The 7,608-nt window shown below is 35.2% G+C and overlaps 1 long non-coding RNA gene across 1 annotated transcript in view; it reads right to left on the bottom strand.

Moving 5' to 3' along the window:
- Positions 1-2,058, bottom strand: part of LOC122812576 — a 105,087-nt gene extending 103,029 nt beyond the window's left edge. The window contains exon 1 of the long non-coding RNA XR_006366543.1: positions 1,941-2,058. This is a non-coding gene — a long non-coding RNA (uncharacterized LOC122812576). The remainder of the gene's footprint in view (positions 1-1,940) is intronic.
- Positions 2,059-7,608: the final 5,550 nt, after the last annotated feature.

The raw sequence follows: 7,608 nt of genomic DNA, 5'->3' as shown, positions 1-7,608 counted from the left end.
ATGCTGATAAGCTCCTACCTAAGAAGACTGAATGCTGTAATTACATCAAAAGCTGTTTCAACAAAGTATTAGTTTAAAGGTGTGCACACTTATGCAATCAGCTTATTGTATGTTTTTTTTATTTTTTATATTTTTCCCCTAACAGATTTGTTTGTTTTTTAATTGAATTTTACAGGTTATAGGTCACATTGAAGGTGGGAAAAGTTTTGAAATTATTGATTGTGGTCTCATTTTTTATATAAAAAAAATGGTATTTTAACAGGAGAGTGTACACTTTTTATATGCAATATATGTATATGTATATGTATATATATATATATATATATATATATATATATATGTATATATATGTATATATATATATATATATATATATATATATATATATATATATATATACATATATATTTATATAAATATATATATATATATATATATATATATATATATCAACAAATGTAAAATAAAATAAAAAATAAAATAAATATATACACATTTAGGGAGTTGCAAAAATACTTTACTTCTGGATAAGGTTATGGTTTGTTTCTTTCATCTGATTGTGATGAGTCATTGTAGGAGATGTGTGTGTGTGTGTGTGTGTGTGTGTGTGTGTGTGTGTGTGTGTGTGTGTGTGTGTGTGTGTGTGTGTGTGTGCACGTGTTGCATGTGAGTGACTGTGGGTCTGGGTAATGGGCCAGGTAAGGGGATAGTGTTTGAGAATGTTTTATGTGTGTGTGAATTTTAAGGTTAGGGTAGATGTTAAGTTCAATGACTGTTGTGTTGTGTCTGCATATGTTCTATGCTTTCTGTGTCAGAGATGTGTGTAGTGGTAGTGTTATGAGAAGGGTTTTCCTAAGATCAGATTAAGGTTGAGGTTGGGGCAGGGTTAGAGTTAAGGTATAACACTGCCCGTAACCCTAATCCTATACCCAAACTTAGAAAAAATGTTCCTGTAATGCTACCACTATTCCAGTGAATTATGGCCAGAGTTAGTGGTAGGGTTAATGGATCAGAAGAGGACAGTTTGTGTCTCATTTGATCTGTTAACGTTTGGTGTTTTAAATGTTTGATATACTGTGACTGATGTTTTACAGATCGATCTTTCAGCAATTCAAGTCATTTAAATGTATTCTATATATAAATAGGTATATATATATATATATATATATATATATATATATATATATATATATATATATATATATATATATATATAATTATCTATAGCTATAGATATATAAACAATTCTGGTCCAAGGACCTTTTTCTGTCATGACTTTAGCGCACAATCAAATGACAAAAGTTATAATGTGTTATACAACATAATGTCTAAATCATGAACTCACAGTCAAAGCATTTTACAATGGGTCTATCAGACAATTTTACATTAACCTTGACTATCACTCAGAAGAAAGAAGAAAAATTGAATGAATATGTGCCGGTATATATAATGAATCCTTTTGGACCCCCCCCCCCCTTAATATGGAACACGAGAACCCCTAATGAATTAAAAATGTATAATGCAGTTGTAATCATTAAGAAAACGGTTTTGTAAGATTAGGGACACTTGGGGTGAAATAACAGATTTCAGAGGATGTTCCCCTTACTTTAGGTCACTACAGCCTGTCCCTTCCGTCATCTTTCCCCATATTACTTTTACAAGGTTCTCCTTGCTGTCAAGCTACAAATTGCAATGATGTTCCTAGAAAGCAAGCCCACAAACCTTTCCCTGCACGCTTCCTGTAACATTGCCAGTTCAAACTCAGGAACACCCATAAACAACATTTGAAAGACAGTGATAAGAAGATAAGTTTAACCAAAATTTGCAGATGACAGCTTACAGTATGTGGCATGTGCAGCTCCATCAAAGAAAACAATTGGCACAACAGTGATAAACTTGATTTGAAACACTGACCCTTCCTTTTGCCCCGGTATGCTCACCATAGATTCCTTTCTTGTCAGAGCAGGAGTCTTCTTTTTTATGTCCTTAATTATCCCACGTAAAGCATGCTTTCTTCATGAGTGATTGCAGCAGAGTAAATGAAAATGCTGTAGCTTCAGTGAGTGTGTTGAAGCAGGAACTGCCTTCTCTCCCCTCCTACCAGTGATGTCAAACCTGAGTAACCAGCTGTCAGAGCAGATCAGCACTTAATTTATTTTGCATTGAGGTCAACCCCTCTAGTGCAACAATGCCAGGGCCTTGAAAAGCTCATGCAGCTTAACAAACTTGGATAAGTTAGAGAACTCTGGTCAGTGGCTACTAATAAAAAAAACAAACACAAAATCAGGTGACAGTACACATTCTGCAAGGGTTAAGGAGGCTCCACAGGTCAGCAGTGTTTCTGGTATGTGAATGGGAATGCACTAGTTATCGGTACATAACTTGTAAAAGACATTCATTCATTCCCTCAAGCACAAAATAATCATGCCTGTTTGCTTGAAGTGAATTCACTGTAGGAGTATTAGCACATATCTATGATTCTTTTTTTTTTGTTTCATTCCTTAAGAATATTATTGAAAGTGACTGAAATGTTGTGGCATGTAGGCCATAATGTTATTTGTATATGTATTTCCAGTTCATTAGAAGTGCTAAAAACAAAAAAAGATTTTTTTTAGTTTGGAGGTAGCAGGGAATTAGCTTGGTCTGGTTTTAGTGACACACACTGATTTGCATAATGTATAAATTGATCCTGAAAAAAATCAAACCATAATGTACAGAATTAAATTAATTATATTTTCATACATTCTTTTTATTAAATAATTTCAGAGCAATTCATAGGTAGTTACTAGTCATGCAGTTAAGGAGACCCTCGAGGATCTTAGCCAAGTGTTTGAAAGAAGGCACACGAGGCTGGAAACCAGGAAGTAACACCAAAAATGAATTGTATTCACTACTGGTAAACATTTTCCTCTGGTGAGCATCACTAGACCTCTTCAGACAAAGTTAACCAACCATTGTAAAACTTTTATACCCATATAAAATAGGTCAATTAATCAATTTAAAAACAAATTACATTTGATTAAATATTTAAAGAGCAACAGCCCAAAAGAAAACTTCTCTTATAATCTAAGGAACAGCAAGAAAATATATTCTATTTAACCATATTTAAATCACAATGACTATGTGAAAACATGTTAAAAAATATGAAAATAATAAATGTAAAAAATGAATGTTAAAAAGTACATATAAAAATATTAAAAAATACATTTATGTATACATACTTGTATACATACTAAAAGCTATTTATTATGATCATTTAAATTATTTCTATTCATCTATCAAAGACTTTTAATTTAAGCCTACTAGAGATGGATATTGCATCGAGTCCTGGTGGAAAGTGTCTCAATTGCCCCAGGGCATTGTCTGGTTAAATGACTTGTTCAGAATCATACAGTAGTCAGATGCTGAAGGATTCAAACCCCGGCTTACAGGAAGCAGTTTCTTAACAGCTCATAGTCTCCATTCTCTGCATTAATTGCCAGTGTCAAATAACATTTTGCTTTAATGACACTACCAAAATAAATGATTCTTATCTTATATGTTCCCCTTGCATAAAAAATATGTTCCCCCTTTTCACATTCACTTGTCATCAGAACTAGCACAGAGTAAAAGTTCCGGCAGAGTAACATTTAAATAATAGAGACAAACCATTGACTATTTAAAATCTGGGTAACTAATGAAGCCACATGCATCTGTTATCACATACCTTTTTTTCATTATTCTGCCACCATTTTTTAGACTTGTTTACTCTTCCCCAATTTCTGCAGTCTGTTCAATTCTCCTTCCCCTGAATTACCACCTTTCTTTTAGCTTTGCTCTGTCCTCCATTCATTATCTCTTTCCTTCTTCCACTTAACCTGAATGATCCCTTACATGAGACCTGATCCCAAAACACCTGCTTTCATTGTAAGTCTGCCCTGATTCTGAAAGACTTGCTTTCAGTCTAAGTGACTTACTTAGGTGTAAATCCTAACAGGCTTACTTACGGGAGCCAGATTACAAAAGAGTTGCTCTCAGCATTCTCTTAGTGTAAGTGGTCACTTACAGTGAGACCACATCTTTTGGAAACGTGCCTACTTTCTCTAAAATATTCAGATATGTACTATTTCAAGAAAAGACAGTTCTTTTTCACTGCACATGCTATTCTAAAATAACACTTCTCCTTCCTCCCTCATTTGCAGGTTAAGCTCCATTTTACACATTTTCTCCTATTGTTTCCTCTCATTCTCCTCCAGCTTCCTAATCCACTGAAGCACTTTTGACTTTCCCACAATTTCTAATTGAAGCAAACAAACCAGATGCGATTGTTTTGCTCTTGAAGCAATTGCCTTGCAGTCAGTATTGTTCCTTTTTCTTTGTTTTTCTATGTACATTCTTTTCCATTTTGGCCCAGATGATGAAAACAATTCCAGGACCAGTTCATGTACCTAATTAACAACGTATAAATAAAAATAAATAACTAAACAAATAAATCACTGTTCTCCCCAGTTCTGTACACCTCTTAACACAACCCTGTACTAACCGCATTTCTACTCTCTCATCCTTAGCCCACTTGCCACCTTCCTCCTCCACTCCTAACAGACATAATAACCAACTGTTCGCCACCTTCTTTCTGTGTACCTCAGACCATGGCTTTCTCATGTCTTGCCAGATTTTATATACCTTTTGGCATTCCCACCAAGTATGTAAGTTATCCACTTCTGGCATCCCATGTTTCCACAGGTTGTCTCTTCCCACCATTCCTCAATTTTAATTCTCTTAGAGACTGTATACCAAATGTATATCAGCTGAAAAGGAATATCATATACTGGATCATCACCTCTTTTTTCCTGTCCAACTGCCCAGACGTCCTCCCAGAACCCATCCTTATCCCTGGCTGCTTCAATCTTTCATGCAGCTCTTGATGTATTCTGATGTACTCTGATGTACTCTTGATGTACTCTGATGTACTCTGATGTACTCTTATGTACTCTTGATGTACTCTGATGTACTCTTGATGTACTCTGATGTACTCTGATGTACTCTTGATGTACTCTTGATGTACTCTGATGTACTCTGATATACTCTCTCTCTCTCTCTCTGGCTGCCTCACTCCCCACTTTTCCCATCTCCCCATTCTCCTGTTGCTGGTGTCAATCAATCCTAGACACCAGATCTCTATGAAACAGACATTCTCCTTCTTCTAGATCATGTTTTTGCATATTAACCTTAAAATCCACCCTTTCATCTTATCATGCCTGTAATCTGTTTAATATGCAAGGAGATTTATTCTCCCATAATACCTACACACACACACATGCACACACACACATACACGCACACACACACACACACACACACACACACACACACACACACACGCGCGCGCGCGCGCATATCTACTCCTCTACTGTAATCAAAGTCCCCTTATACCTCATCATGTATTTGTATATACTCTTCTCAGTTTCCATACAGCACCCACCATACTGAGCCAATGCTCCTTTTTTCAACTACTGCATTTTAGGTTTCTAGCCTCTATCTCTGTTGCCCATTCTAATAAAATCAGTGCTGACACAGCTTCTAAATTCCATAATCCCTCAGTCCATTTCTATTCTCACCACTTTTAACCTGTTTTTGTTTTTCAAAATCCTGATGTATTTCCTCACCACAAATCTGTCACACATTGTTTCTATGTTTTTATAACTCTATTTTGATTTGCTACATAAGTGGCTACCCAAGTAGTAGCTGACTACCAGTAGTATCATTGTCCCGACAGCATCTGTGTCGGGACCCAATGGACTGACCATCTGCATTTACCTAGCCAGCATGTTATTAATCCTGACTCTAAGCTCTTTAAGTTTTTTCAACTCAATTGTTTTTTATGGATGACAGCATAAACCTAACTTCTTCATTTATGAATGCCAATACTGCATTTGTGGTCACATATGAAGTGCTTAGTGTGCACAGTGTGTGTTAGTGTAGCTGTTGCAAGCTGCTTGCTAAAGTTTTACAGTTTCAGAGTAGAAGAATTTTTTTTGGTCTTCACGTATAAATATAATGGCAATGTAAATACTTTTTAAAATGTGGTGGGGGGTACAGTAACACCATTTATACAGATACTCCATTTCTGCCATGGTTTAAGTGCTAAAACACTCATTGAATGGCAGTTTAACTGTACAAGCTGCTTGTTACATTTGTGGACAAGCTCCTTTTCAGGGCAGAAAAGCATTTTTTCTTTTACTCCTCAAACAAACCTCAAAGTTATAAATGCTGGAATGTAGCCTGTGGCAAGCACAGTTAACATAATTTGCATACCTGGAGACCAACACACACGGTACAGTGTAAAAGACAAGAAGGTGGTTTATACAGTGAGTTACATTATTATGTTGTATACTTTGAATTTCTCAAACTGTCATTTACAGAGTAACAGAAATAGTAAAAGTTACAACAGGAATTCATTTGCAGTTTTTTTTTTACCTATTTATTACTGATGCCAGAATTCATATCAACCAAGGATTTATATATATATATATATATATATATATATATATATATATATATATATATATATTATCTGGCTCATTGTGTCATCCTAATACAGCTGCTAGGTGCCATAATGGCATATATGAACTCAAGACAGGTGTTCACTGGATATAAAATATACAAATTCACTGAAAAGAAATACTTAATTCAAATTTACCTAGTAGGAGAATGTATTCTTCAAAATTAAGATGGAAGTGACAATGTTTGAAAAGGCTTTGCATGGCATAATTGGAGGTTTATATTATAAATAAAGAAAACAAGTAAACTACCTGAAAGTGAAAATATAAACTAGAGAAAAACTGTCAGGTTGACCAGCGTTCTAACACACAAATGGTGGAACAGGAATGTGAAATCACTGCATAAAATATTTTATTAGAACATATAGATTTAGCGCTTTCATCCTGTTGTATTCAGGACTTCATCAGAACAATGGGATGAAAGCAATAAATCTATATGTTCTAATAAAATATTTTATGTCATGATTTCACGTTCTGGTTCCTCCATTTCTGTGTAGCACACTGCTCAGCCTGCCATCTTTTTCTTTGGTTTAGAGTTTTACATTGATATGATGCTAATGGAAAGGTGGCAATGACAGCAAAGCGACAAATGGAGGTGAAAAGAGTTGGTTTGTGTAATACAGTACCTGCAAACTCATTCTGAAAAAAAAAAAATGTTTCCTTTACATGTTTTAAATTGAAACAAATTCTAGTCAATGGCCTTGATGTTGACAAAACATTATCCCAATATCTGCCCCTTGATTTGAAGATTTCATGCTGACAGGCATTTGAATATCTTAGTTCACTGAGGCGGTAACACCATCTTAGATTAACACTAACTACTCCATGGGCATAAAAACCCATTCAGTGAAAACCATGTCAGTCAAAAGTAATAAATGAACATATTTTTTGAAACTAGATTCTTCCGTAGAGTAAGGTCCTTCACACATGCTTTGCAGGGGGTTTCATCCCTAGCAATTTTGAACTTAATAAAATCAGCACCAAACTTACTGCACTGGGGGGGGGGGGGGTAAACCTGATTACAAGAACCACTTGGCTTTTATCCCGCTATCATTTTTTCTGAGACTAA

The sequence above is a fragment of the Protopterus annectens genome, chromosome 1.part1, assembly GCF_019279795.1.
Source record: "Protopterus annectens isolate FY-2018-M chromosome 1.part1, PAN1.0, whole genome shotgun sequence".
NCBI lineage: Eukaryota > Metazoa > Chordata > Ceratodontiformes > Protopteridae > Protopterus > Protopterus annectens.
The sequence above is the reverse complement of the archived record's forward strand: the minus strand, read 5'-3'. Positions and strand labels throughout refer to the sequence as shown.